Source organism: Rana temporaria, chromosome 2, assembly GCF_905171775.1.
Source record: "Rana temporaria chromosome 2, aRanTem1.1, whole genome shotgun sequence".
Classification (NCBI taxonomy): Eukaryota; Metazoa; Chordata; class Amphibia; order Anura; family Ranidae; genus Rana; species Rana temporaria.
In genome coordinates, this window is record NC_053490.1 from 174,367,567 (window position 1) to 174,382,438 (window position 14,872).

The 14,872-nt window shown below is 42.1% G+C and overlaps 1 pseudogene; it reads left to right on the forward strand.

The window, feature by feature from the left end:
- The first annotated feature begins 9,264 nt into the window (after positions 1-9,264).
- On the forward strand, positions 9,265-9,347 carry LOC120930016 (annotated as a pseudogene).
- Positions 9,348-14,872: the final 5,525 nt, after the last annotated feature.

Below are 14,872 nucleotides of genomic sequence, written 5' to 3' on the forward strand. Positions count from 1 at the left end.
AGGTCCATACAGTGTACTTGGTGTTGAGTTATTCACTTTACGGTCAACACTGAGGACAAGGGGGCACTCTTTACGTCTAGAGGAAAAGAGATTTCACCTCCAAATACGGAAAGGTTTTTTCACAGTAAGAGCTGTGAAAATGTGGAACAGACTCCCTCCAGAGGTGGTTCTGGCCAGCTCAGTAGATTGCTTTAAGAAAGGCCTGGATTCTTTCCTAAATGTACATAAAATAACTGAGTACTAAGATTTGTAGGTAAAGTTGATCCAGGGTAAATCCGATTGCCTCTTGGGGGATCAGGAGGGAATTTTTTCCCCTGCTGTAGCAAATTGGATCATGCTCTGCTGGTTTTTTTTGCCTTCCTCTGGATCAACTGTGGGTATAGAGTTGGGTGTATGGGATTGTATTGTGTTTTTTATTTTGTTTGTTTATTTTTTTGTGGTTGAACTGGATGGACTTGTGTCTTTTTTCAACCTGACTAACTATGTACTATGTAAACTGATGAAAACGGACTGAAGTTCAGTTTCATCGGTTCACAAATGAAGCTGACTGATGGTCTGATGTGCCTAAACACCATCAGTTTAAAAACTGATCTAGCCCAACGCGGTGACGTAAAACACAACGACGTGCTGAGAAAAATGCTTCATTCAATGCTTCCAAGCATGCGTCAACTTCATTCTGAGCATGCCCGGGTTTGGAACCAATGCTTTTGCATACTAACCATCGGTTTTGACCGATCGGTTACCAGTCCATCAGTTCAATTTTAAAGCAAGTTCTAAATTTTGCGAGCGAAGGATAACGGACCGATGGGGCCCACACGCGGTCAGTTTGGACCAATGAAACTGAACTTCAGTCCGTTTTCACCGGTTTGGTCCGACCGTGTACAAGGCCTAAGAGATACATTCTTATGTGTGTCATTTCGTATTCCAACTTCAATATGCTCCCAAGAGTTTGCAGCTCTGGCTGCTTCTACGTTGAGTTCTTCCAGTCCCAGTCCCTATTTGACATAATGTAATAAAAATAGATTTCAGAAATCAATGGATGATTGAGACTCCCTCCTCTATGATTTCTTAAAGATACATACTGTTTTTGAATGGAATGATCCTTTAAGTTTCTTTGCAAAAATATATGTATTTAAATTATGTTTAGATAAATAGTGAATTATATTCACCATTTTGCATATTTGCAAAATGGTAGTAGCAGTTCCATTAAATTACTTCTAGTTGTGGAGATCATAGAAGTTTTTTTTCAAAACCTTGGTTCACCTTGGTTTACTACAACATATTTCGACCAGGGTTGCCAACCATCCATGCTTTTATGTGCAGTTTGTAAAAAAAAAACCCTGATTTCTTCCGCACATAAAACGCCATAAATGAGAGAAACTGTATGTGAAAATTCAGATTGGCTGCAACCTGTCTTTGACCTCCTCCTTTTGCACAGCTAAATTTCTAACATGAAGAGGACAGTGGCTGGATTTGCTCCCATCTTTTGTTCCCACCACAAATGCCATCCCTGGTGGGCAATGTATGAACACACTTTTGGTAGGAAATGAGTGAGTGCTGAGCCGGAGGTAGCCAAGAGTTCTCCCAATCACCAATGTGGGCTGCATGGGCACTGGAAGTGTGTGAGGAGTGGATACCACTACATTAGAAGAGCACCATGAACTCAGAGGGAGGGTCTCTGCTTGGAGGACACAGGTAAGTGCCTCTGGCTGTGGATCCATCTGTAAGGGGGCACTCTGGCTGGCACTGGTGATGTCAAGGACTAGAAGACTCAGGAGCTTTACAGTTGTGCATTTCAAAGGGAAGCATGGCTTGAAAGAGGCACACTGTGACCAGTAGTGCCATCACAAGTGGAAGAAGCCAAATCGTTTCTATACCAGCCTGGACCCTGCTGAGCGGGTATTCTATATTCTATATAGCCCCTTACACAAATTTTCTCTCTCTCTTGCTCTTCTCCTTTCTCTCCCCCCACATTCTCTTTCTCCCTCTCTCTCTTCCCTCTCCCCCCTCTCTCTCTCCCTTCCACTATACCTCCCTACCCATTCTCCTCTCTCTTTCCCTGCAGCATCTCTCCCTCCGTCCTTCCTCTCCTCCCCCTCCTACTCTTTCATTCTCCAAATCCCTTTTTTTCTGTGCCCCCTCATTTCCTCTCTATCCTCTACCCCCCCAGTCTGACTGCTGCAACCTGTAGACTGTGTTGTATAATACTTACTCCTGACCTCTAGGTTACATAGTTCTGACCAAGCTGTTCATTGTCTCAATTGTTGCTGGTTTTAATTATGTTCTTGTTTAAGGTAGGCTGGGTCAGACAAAATTACATAGTTGGTAAGTGTAGGAATCTGCTGTCCTCTACTGTATTTGTAAATACCTTTTTTTAATCCCCACAGAGTTGCTTGGTTATAGATAGGTACTTCATGTCCCTGGTAGCTGTGTTATAAACTCCAGAGGAAGGAGGGAGTGGAGAGAAAGAGAGAGAGAGCGAGAGAGAGAGAGAGAGGGGGGGCTGAGATCACATGTTCATGATAAAGCTGCTGCTGAATCCAGGCCAGAAGCAAGGGTTATTAGTGCTTTTGTTATGTTTAGTAGTTTACTATTGTTACTCATAGATTCTGGGTAAACTTAACCGCTTTGCGACCAGAGCACGAATATATACAGTACAGACCAAAAGTTTGGACACACCTTCTCATTCTAAGAGTTTTCTTTATTTTCATGACTATGAAAATTGTAGATTCACACTGAAGGCATCAAAACTATGAATTAACACATGTGGAATTATACATAACAAAAATGTGTGAAACAACTGAAAATATATTTCATATTCTAGGTTCTTCAAAGAAGCCACCTTTTGCTTTGATTACTGCTTGGTACACTCTTGGCATTCTCTTGATGAGCTTCAAGAAGTAGTCAACTGGCGCAGCACCCCATCACTCTCCTTCTTGGTCAAATAGCCCTTACACAGCCTGGAGGTGTGTTTGAGGTCATTGTCCTGTTGAAAAATAAATGATGGTCCAACTAAACGCAAACCGGATGGAATAGCATGCCGCTGCAAGATGCTGTGGTAGCCATGCTGGTTCAGTATGCCTTCAATTTTGAATAAATCCCCAACAGTGTCACCAGCAAAGCACCCCCACACCATCACACCTCCTCCTCCATGCTTCACGGTGGGACCCAGGCATGTAGAGTCCATCCGTTCACCTTTTCTTTGTCGCACAAAGACACGGGGGTTGGAACCAAAGATCTTAAGTTTGGACTCATCAGACAAAAGCAAAGATTTCCACTGGTCTAATGCCCATTCCTTGTGTTCTTTAGCCCAAACAAGTCTCTTCTGCTTGTTGCCTTTCTTTAGCAGTGGTTTCCTAGCAGATATTCTACCATGAAGGCCTGATTCACACAGTCTCCTCTTAACAGTTCTAGAGATGTGTCTGCTGCAAAAGGTGGCTACTTTGAAGAACCTAGAATATGAAATATATTTTCAGTTGTTTCACACTTTTTTGTTATGTATAATTCCACATGTGTTCATTCATAGTTTTGATGCCTTCAGTGTGAATCTACAATTTTCATAGTCATAAAAATAAAGAAATCTTTTTGAATAAGAAGGTGTGTCCAAACTTTTGGTCTGTACTGTACGTCGGCACAATGGCACGGACAGGCAAATGTGCGTACCTGTGCGTCCCTTTAAATTTGCCACCCAGCGGGAGTAATCATGAGTGCGCCCGTGGGTCCTGGGAACTTGATGTTCCCGGGCGGCACGCAATTGTGGTCAGCAAAGGCAGAACAGGGGGATGACTTTATAAACAAGGCATTCCCCTGTTCTGCCTAGTGACATGTCGCTGATCGAATGTTCCCTGTGATCGGAAACAGTGATCAGTGATGTGTCACTGGTAGCTCCTCCCCCTAACAGTACCTAGTGGGTAACCCCTTCACTGTCAATGTAATTTTCACAGTAATCAGTGCATTTTTATAGCACTGATCGATGTAAAAATTACGATGGTCCCAAAAATGTGTCAAAAGTGTCCGATGTGTCCGCCATAAAGTCGCAGTCATGATAAAAATCGCTGATCGCCGCCATTACTAGTAAAAAAAAATATTAATAATAAAAATTCCATAAAACTATCCCCTATTTTGTAGACGTTATAATTTTTGCGCAAACCAATCAATATACGCTTATTGCGTTTTTTTAACAAAAATACATATCGGCCTAAACTGAGAAAAAAATTGCTTTTTTTAAAAGAAAAATTGGGATGTTTATTATAGACAAAAGTACAAAATATATATGTATTTTTTCAAAATTGTCGCTCTATTTTTGTTTATAGCGCAAAAAATAAAAACCACAGAGGTGATCAAATACCACCAAAAAAAATCTCTATTTGTGAAAAAAAGGACATCAATTTTGTTTGGAAGCCACGTGACCGCGCAATTGTCAGTTAAAGCGACACAGTGTCGAATTCGCAAAAAGTGCTCAAATTTTCCGGGCTTAAGTGGTTAATATTTAAAGATTGGTGACAGATTTGTAACCTTGTTGTTATCTTTCATGCGCTATAACACATAGCCAAGTCTGTGATGCGTGTGTGTAGTGTTCACCTTGTATATTAGTAGGTGAACCTATCAATTGCAATACAGATTATATACAGCTCCTGTTTTTTTAGTTAACCCTGTCCCTTCTGGCCTGTGATTGTATAGCTAGTTTTAGCTCAGGGCTCAACAACCAGCAGGGGCTAGAATCAGGTTAGGCATCTAACAGCCACTTTTGGTAGTTAAGGGTTCAGTTACATGACAGATTAGAAGCTACTAGGGGCTCTGGATGCAGTCTGAATTCTGGTATCACACTATGGTTTCTGCTGGTGAGAAGCTGTGTTGCAGGCAGGTTGGACAATGGTTGGAGGACCTTCTCATCATCGCTAATCTTGCCTTCAAGTTTTTGGCATCAAGACATATGCTGCATCACAGTTGTCCTCAGAGGCCCCAGAAGATGAACTTTGTTGCAACATTTATCTGGAGATATGTTTATTAATAACTATATACACCTGGGTATGTGTGCACAATTGCATCAGGACTCCTGTTGTGCCCTTTGTTAAAGGGGTGGTTCCCCCTTAAAAACAACTTTTTTTTATTCCACTGGCCCCCCACATTACAATCGAATTAAGGCTATTATTTTTTTTTTGCTGCTGTACATACCTTGATACAGCATCTTCACCCGTGCATCCGGGTTGCGAGTCCCGCGGGAGTGGGCGTTCCTCACATGTGTTTGATTGATGTTTTTCCCAAAAACGAGCTCTCCCCCCGTCGCGTAAGCCGCGTCACGATTGGCGAAAGGAGCCGAACGGCTATGCGCATGCGCAGTATAGCGCCGACTCGCCGTTCGGCTCCTTTCGCCAACCGTGACGCGGCTGACGCGACAGGGGGGAGCTCGTTTTTCCGAAAAATGTCAATCAAACACATGTAAGGAACGCCCACTCCCGCGGGACTCGCAACCCGGATGCAAGGGTGAAGATGCTGTATCAAGGTATGTACAGCAGCAAAAAAAAAATAATAGCCTTAATTCGATTGTAATGTGGGGGGCCAGTGGAATAAAAAAAAGTTGTTTTTAAGGGGGAACCACCGCTTTAATAACACCTGTTTGTACATTGGATTCATCTACTATTATTACTCTTATATTATATAAACATCATATCATTCCCATATTGGTGTGTATACTTCTGACTAATGTTACATGCTTAATGATAATGTTATATGCTATATGCTTCATCTGCTCCCAATTACTTTGAATAGATCACTGGTAATTTCCCAGGCACTGCAAACTTACTTATAAAACCCACTCTTCCACTTAGGGAATGTTCTGGTTCTCTTATTTACCTACAGGTTTAAGACAATATTCTGTCTGGGTAAAGCAATTTCTCATAACCCTCCAACAGAGGGCTAAAAAGATTGAAAAAAGACACTGTTACATTTGTGTGTGTGACTACTGTTTCCCATATCTCTGTACATTTTGTTTGTTAAGGAACACATCTAAAAGTTTTTTTTAAGGGGCCCTCCAGGTGAGGCTCAATGATCACATAAACAATATCAGAAAAGGTTTTAAAAATCATTCAGTATCAAGACACTACAATTTGATGCATGATAGAGATCCTTCAGACACCCTGTTTTTGGGCATCGATAAATATAGACCCCACTGGAGAGGAAGCTTTCTGGTGAGGGAAATCTCAAAACAGGAGATGGCCTGGATATATAGGTTGAAATCTTATGTCCCCTACGGCCTCAATGTAGACACTGATGTTAATGCATTTATCAGTAATAAATAAGCGCACCTGTTAGTGTGTGAAACGCGTCTACCATGTTAACTGTTTGTAACACTTGGGATGTTCGTTTATTAAACAAGAATTTTGATGGATCTTGCAGTGCTGCCATTTCTATAGTGTTGATCGAATGCGGAGGCGAGCCGAGGCAGGCACCTGTGATATCATTAGGCTTCCTGTCTCACTTGGAGCAGCGAGTTCTTTGTTTGGAAAATCTCTTAGACGATTCTAGATATTCTGTTTTGATATGATGGAGCAACTTTGGATACCTCCTAGTGTTTCTGGAGGCTTTTTTGGTGTGCAAGATTGTGGATCTGAATAATTGATCAATATTGGGCACTTATGTGCCTTCTGTTTTTGACAATCATGGGGCACATTATGTGCCTTCTGTTTTTGTCAATTATGGGGCACATATTGGGTATGCACAGTATCTATAAACTGAGATGTTCTGGATGAATATTTGTGTTTGTCTTATGCAGACCTTGAACTGAGTTGTGTTTTAGAGAGGTGACGCAGCTTCTCCCTGGATGACGTCAACTCTGACAAAATGCATAGGGCAGAGCGACTCGCTGACGTCACCTATCCCCTCGTGTCCCAGAAGGACGTGTTTGCTCTGGTTGTGCACCAGCCGGCACACCAGACTTAAGGTTTTTATGATACGATTGACATGTAAGTGCAATACTTGATTTTAAATAAACTATTTAAAAAGGTTTTACGCTATATGGAGCTTTATGTTTTCTATAACAAACGATCAACCGATCCTTGTGAGAGAGTGAGTGGCGCCCCCTGGACAGGTGTATGGTTACTCTGAGGGAAAGACCCAAGCTGGGTGTAAACCAAACGCGCTGTCTGATCCTCTGTAACAGGGGATCACTTGGAGTCGGTAAGAAAAAGCCTTACTAATCGGTGGTGGACTCTTCACTTACGGTGTTTGATGACAATCTTCTATTATTAAGAAACCTCAAGCGCAACTTTAATTTCTTATATGTACGCTTTACTGTGATTTATGTCATACAGGATAGTTGCTGCTTTAGTTGTTTTTCCCATAGTACAGATTTACAATTTTTTTTTCAGAATATGTTTAATGTTTGTAGTTGTTCCTCATAACAGCCCCCTTATTAGCTTTATTGCCTTTCTCTGTATTCTGTCCAGTTCCAGCACATCCTTTATAAAGATTGGTGACTAGAACTGGAAAACCTATTGAAGATGTAGGCAAAAAGTAATATATTTTTGAGTGCAGAAAGCAAATGTAATTGATTTTTTTTTCCCCAAATGATCTTTTGTCCTGAGGTTTATGTGTGTCTGTGGGACTGTCAATTGTGGCACAGTAATTGGGAGTTTTTTTTTGGGTACAAGCTCTATGGCATATGCATGCATTGTATATAGTGACTAGGCTCTGGTCATATTTAAACAGCCCTCTTTAAAGGGGTTGTAAAGGTTTGTTTTTTTATTTTCTAAATAGGTTCCTTTAAGCTAGTGCATTGTTGGTTCACTTACCTTTTCCTACCTTTTGCACTAGCTTAAAGGAACCTATTTAGAAAATAAAAAACAAACCTTTACAACCCCTTTAAGTCACTCCCACTGTTAGATGAAATCTGACCATAACCACCAGCTTTAATAGAAGGTTATCTGGAAATTACATATGGTACATGGAAGCATAGTAAACATTTGTTGAAAGATTCAAAAATAGAAAGAAAGTAACAAAATCACAACATAACAATAACAATAAGGAAGCAGGATTAGTGAGGTATATACAGATAACTCCAAAAATAAAATCTGTTTAAATCCCAAAAAATTGCAGAAAAGATAAGTAACAGGTTGTTAAGGGCTCATTGGGGTGAATGATCTGGGATGGGTAGACTGCTGCATTCAGAGGCAGCTCTTTGGACACATTGGTACTATGGACACATACAAATTGGGCAATTAACTGTAGCCAGTCTGAGAATAGACAGAAATGCCATCCCTTGGCAAACAGGATTGTTAAGAATTCCTTTTCAAATGTAACCACTGTAATCACCAAGGATCACCCATTTAAATGAGCCCTAAACATGGTTTTATGTCTGCTATTTGGTTCAGTGGCTTGCAGAATAAACCCAGTCTTATTTGGAAGAGTAATTGATCCTCTTATCCAGACTCACTGTATTAGTAAGGATATTCAAATGGTAAAGAATGAGAGCTCAGAGCTGCAAATGCAGCCATATTTTCTTGTCCATGGAGAGGGTGTTGTATAGTCAATTCCACCCGAAGGATCTGAGGAGTGTTATGGAGATGTCAGGCAGTATTCTATAATGCTTAGCAGACACACCCTTAATGCTAACTATCCTAAATACACATACATTTGCATCTGGAAGGATTCCCAATCCAACAACCAAAATAATATTTAGCAGAATGAAATTATGATTTGTTGGATACCAAATATGATAATGTGCCTTTTTAGCCTTCAGGACATTGTGAAATATGTTTAGTATCCAACTGATTAGTATGTTCCCAAATATTCATATAGCTACTTTTCGATTTTAGTGATTCCATTACAGTAAGAATTATTGAGATTGCATAAACTTAAACTATGAGCAGTTCAAATGTAGGTCAGTATAGAAGAAAAATAGCATTGCTAATGTTTATTCCTGTACTTCAACTGGACTATTTACTACCTGGCCATTTATGACTGGGCAGCATTAGAAGTCCATTGAGGACCCTCAAGTGGAGGTTTGAATTTCTGTTATCTTTATTAGCTGCCCTGAGTTATGTAAAATAGTTCACACTCTCTGGTTGCCTACCACAGACATGAGAATCTGGCCTGCCACAAGTGTAAGAACTGTGGGTATCAGCTGATGCTGGATAGTTATCATGGGCTCCAGGTGCTAGTCACCAGGAGGTTTGACTCACAAGTGTAGCAGAGGTTTCTGTTGGTTTTCGCAGTAGCAGTATCGTAGCCAATGAGGTTAAACTGAGGCGTAATTATTGCTAATTGCTCGCTTGTCGGCCTTTTGGCTAAGATCAAGTGTAGTATCTGTTCTTATCAGTTGCCAGGAGGTGGCACTATGCTAACCGTCCCTAGTACACGGCAAGGTGGAAAGGGATGGCGATGGCAGATGCAAAACCTGCTGGCGTGGAGGTGGAAGCCTTCTGATTTGGACGGAGAATCATGCGGTCCAAGTTGAAGGGTCGGGTCCCTGGCCTTCTGGCCTGGATTTGATGCAGTTCCTAACCTTGCCAGTTTCTCGAGAGGGAACATCGACCTCACCCTACTGTTAAGGGGAGTCATAATGTGGCTAGTACCTCCCGGGTATAATTAGGTAGGGAGCGAAAGAGGTGACGGGGGGAGCTTGAAGTCCTGAGCAGGCTCTCTCCCTGAGCTTCCGGAGCTCTCGTTCCTTCCTGGTAGGGAAGGGGGCTGTAACTGTCCGGGCTGTTGGTCAGGGTTTTGAGAAAAGCTTATGGTGAATGTGCCCCTGGAGTGGCAGTTCAGGGTTGCCATACTTGCACTAGTGTTCTTCAGCACTTTTGCTTTTTGGCACCATGTTCACTTCAATATCACAATTTTACACCTGTCTCTAGGGCCGGGCCTTTTGGCTGGGACCAGAGGAATTTTTGTTTCCTGGCCGGAGGGTCGGCCATTGTATTGCACGATGGTCACTTTTCACTCTCCCACATCTTCCTTCTCCCCCACTTTCTTTTTATTTATCCCTTGTTTGTCACTTTTTTGAATTTTTTTGTTTGGTGTCACATTTTGTCACAGTGTGATTAGTAGGGTGTAGGTCCTCGGGCCTGCCCTGAACGTCTTGGGAGTAGGTGGACATGGCCTTCTGGCTTAGTTCGCCTGCTCTCATGGGGTCTCCCTTCGGGGGAGCCCTACCTAGTACTTGGGTGGGTTCTGTTTTGGCAGACCCTCCAAAGAATGGGGTCCGTCTGGCTTCGGCTGCACGGACCATGTGAAGTACCTCAGTCCCCTTCTGGAGCCTAACGCCCCAGGGATCAGGGTCAGGTCCTTTTTTATGGATGATAGACGAAGCACCCGTTGCACGTTTTTGTGTTTCACTCTTTATGTGTGTGCACATTTCTTTGGCACCGGGTGAAGTTTTTGGGTGTGTTTCACACACCATGGGCTTTTCAACAAAAAAAAGGGGTTTCTGTTGGTAGTTTCTTTCCTTTCCAGCCATTACAGTGAGCCTTGAGGTGGTCAGGCACCCAGTGTTTACTTAAGTAATTGCTAGATCTGCTACCACTTTAGAAGACTCAGGATTGATTTTCTTCTGCAGAACATCTGTGGGATAGATGTATAGGAGTTTATCTTGATTATCAGGTCTTCTAAGCACTTTTTCGCAAAGTTTAACAAGCAGGTATCAGTGTCACTGCATGGCTTCTTACATATTAGGGAAAAGGAAAGATGGCGCAAGGATCAGAACATGCATAAATAATTACAAAAAAGATGGATGTAAAATCAATATGGTAATTATTAAAATATAAGCAGGTAATTGGTGAGCAACAAGTCCCAGTAAATGATTATGAGGGTTGATAATAAGCACCAGCGGCAGCTCCCTTGGGATTAGAAGCAAACTCTGGAAGACAGGGTAAAAAGGAAAACAAGGTGTGCCAGAGGAAGTGCAGTATATTGGAAAAAACATATTCTAAACAGTGCTAAACTCACACAACATCAGTGACAAACGAGCAACGCTGACAAGCAGGAACCAGGCTGGCCCTGTTCATCACCCTGCTGAGCCATCTGCTGCAGCCTGCTGGGACACCCCTCTGGATACAGCTCTGGACCTCATAGTGACCTTATAGAGACCACGGACACCCGTACTACATATGCTTGTTTCTCACCGATGTTGTGTGAGTAGCCATTTGGCTTTGTTTTGAATAAATTGTTTCCAATATACTGTACTTAGTCTGGTGAACCTTGTTTTCCCTTTTACCCTGTCTTACATATTGTGCACCAACTGTACACTTTTTGTGGCTTTTTTTTAAAACCAATGTCAATTTGTTTTTTTTTAATCCAACAAAATTTTATTTAGTTTACAGAGGTACAAGGTATGCAAGGTCCCCTTAACATTGCGGGGTAAGATAAAGAGCTGCAATGAGATAACCACTACTCACAATACATCTATGAACAGGAGGTAACCCTCCCCCCCCCAGCAAATCAAACATTTCCCTCCCGAAAATTAGCTCAATGCCCACCTCACCCAATATTGACGCCCAGAAGCCTGTCCATCACCAGGTCCACAGGGGCCAGACCCGGCACATCCAGCCACTTTGCCCATAACTTCTCAAATTTTTGGGCATTACCCCTGTGTTGATATATCACCTTCTCCATCCTCAGCACTATCCCAATGTTATTGATCCATTCAGCTAGAGTCGGAGGAGCCTCGGCCCTCCAGTGAACCATAATAAGCTTCCTAGCTTGGAACAAGACCCTTTGCACCGCCTCCCTGTCCGCCTCCTCCCATTCGTACTCCTCCAGAGCCCCCAAGAGACAAGCCCTCGGGTCCTGCGGAAGAGACACTCCAAATGCTGAATTGATGGTACTCACGACTCCCGCCCAATACGTGTGGAGCTTTGGGCATCTCCACAGCATATGTATCAGATCTCCATGGTCTCTCTTGCACCTGGTGCAGGTAGGGTCGAGCTGTGGATTCATTCTATGGAGTCTGTGAGGGGTATAATAGGTTCGTAACAAAATGTACAGTTGCGTGAGCCTCTGTGAGACATTCAGTGAGCACTTGCCTACTGCCTGAAAAATTTCCTCCCATTGTTCACCGTCCAAGTCCCCTGCATCTGCTTCCCACCTTTCCCGTATCTTCAGGGGATGCTGCTTCATCACATATTGTAACAGGTTGGCATAGCATTGGGAGATAAAGCCCTTAGACGTCCCAGCATCCCCCAGAGGTTCAAAAGCAGGGGTCGGCGACAGGCACCACTCAGAGGAGCGACCCTGTGCCGCCACTGCGTGTCTCAACTGTATGTATGAGAAGTGCATGGACTGTGGCAGGCCAAACGCCTCCCGCAATTCCGGAAACGTGCGAAGTACCCCGTTACGGAATATGTGGGTAAGGTGTGTAATCCCATAATGTTTCCACCTGGCACCGGACTGCAGTTTAGCCAGTTCAGTGTACGTGTCATTTTGCCATATAGGACTGTACTTCGTGTAACCCTCTGCGTTTTGGACATATTTAACCTTATTCCATATCTTCTGAATCAGACTAAATGTGGGGAGCTTCTTGTGCGGTCTAGCAAATGCCTGCGCCTCCAACGCCTCAGGGATCGGACCTCCGCCCACGGTGTGCTCCATAAGCCTCTGAGCCGAGGACCGCACCGTCGGCCGAAACATGCCAACCAGCTGCTGCATCTGAGCCGCCAAGTAGTATAGCCAGGGGTTTGGCAACGCCAATCCCCCGCTATCTTTAGGTCTCTGCAGGTGTTCCAACTTAATCCTAGGATTCTTATCCTTCCAGATGAGACCCCGAAAAATACTGTTCACTGTATGGAAAACTTTCAGGGGGATGACCATGGGGGTGTTGTGGAGAAAGTATAATAGTTGCGGCATGAGTATCATCTTGATAAGATTCACCCTCCCAGCAACCGACAGAAGCAGGGCCTTCCAAGTTTTAACTTTGTCCCTAAACCGCAGCAACAGGGGGGAGATATTTAGATGTATGAAATCTCGTGGCCGAGCCGTTATCTGTACCCCTAGATATTTAAAGGATGAAGTAATGGATATGGGGCAGACAGAGTTAATTACTTGTGTGTCATCACCGTCCAACAAAAGCAATGCTGACTTTGCCCAGTTTATGAGCAGGCCAGAGAATTTTCCAAACTCTGTGATTGCCATCATAGCCTCTCTAAGGGAGGAGTCCGTGTCTCCCAGCAGAAGAAGCGTGTCGTCAGCATACAACATCACCTTTTCCTGCATGTCGCCATAACAAAAACCGGTGATGCGAGGGTTAGCCCTGATACTAATGGCCAGCGGCTCAATAGCCAGGGCAAAGAGGAGGGGGGACAGGGGACAACCCTGCCGCGTCCCCCTCCTCAGTGCAAAGCCCGCCGACAACGAGCCAAATGTCCGTATCGCCGCCTGCGGCTGGTTGTACAGCAGCCGCACCCAGGAAATGTAGACAGGGAACCAATGTCAATTTGACCTCATTGATGATTAAAAAATGGAACAAACGTTTTTAAAATAAAAAATCTGAGCAAAATTCTACTAGTGTATACCCAGAAATATTTTTTTTAACTGTGCATTTTCCATTGATTTTTGCTAAAAAAAAATTTGCAATGCTTGTTTTACTAAAATGTTGCCAAAATAAAAACATTCAATTTTGGCCTCCCCTACATAAGTAAAAGCAGCTGAAGACAAGCATCAAGAGAAATTATAACATGCCACACATGTTCTATCTATTCTGATCTTCATTTATGTCCCACCTCTCACCTTTTTTTTTCAATAACATGACAGCTGTGGATATACAACCTAGGTAAATCTTTCTTACCTATTTTGTATGACACCTACTGTAAGCACACATGTGGTTGCAGTTACAAAGTGTAAAGTAAACATTTTCTTGTTTTAGTCTTTTGTTTAGTCAAATGTTGAATAATATTGCATTTGTGGGTTCTTTTTTTCCATCTCAAGCGTAAAATATTCAACAATTGAACATGATTTATTATCGTATATCATTTAAAGAGCATGACTTTTTCCACCAGTGCATAACGTGTCAGTGATCAGTGATTTCAAAAATACTGCTTCTGTGACATTCAGGCCTTTTAGCTTGTGACTTTTTAATGTGTGCATGTTACTTGTCAAACTAAAAAAAAGTACTGATTTGTTCAGGAAAAGCTTAAAATCAAAAAGTCATTCAAGTGGAAAAGAGGTGAAGTTTATTCCCTCTGCAATAATCCATTGCATGGCAATGTTATTGTTTAAACTCATAGCTTGAAATATCCAGCTTTTTTGTATAATTTAACATTTTTGCCTACTTATTTTGAATTTTTGATGTTCATGCAGTAATTAGTTTCCATTACCAAAATATGATTTATATAGAATTCTTAAAATTCATTAATTCTGAGGTACATTCTATAGCAGTTTACCAATACAAATCAGAAACATATCCAGAAACACTTTTCAAATGTATCTAATGCATCAAGATTTGACATTAAAGGTCAATATTAGATGATTTTTTTGCTTGCAACTGTGAAAGAAACTTAAAAGCAAATACATTTATTTCTTAACTACTCCACTTCTCATATGCACATAAATATCATGATTTTTTAATTTGCTAGAAAATGACACAATATAATACACTTGTTTTTAATATTATAATATTATATTATGTTGAGTAAATAGATACTTAACATGTTAAGCTTTAAAATTGCTACCCCCATGGAATGGCGCCAAACTACGGTACCTAAAAATTTCCATAAGAGATGTTTTAAAATCCTTTACAGGTTACCAGGTAAAAGTTACACGTGAGATCTGGGGCTAAATCTATTTCTCTCACTCTGATGTTTGTGACGCTACCTCATTTGTGGTGCAATCACCTTTTACATAAGTATGCTGGACTTACGTACGTGTTCGCCTTTGCGTGTGATCA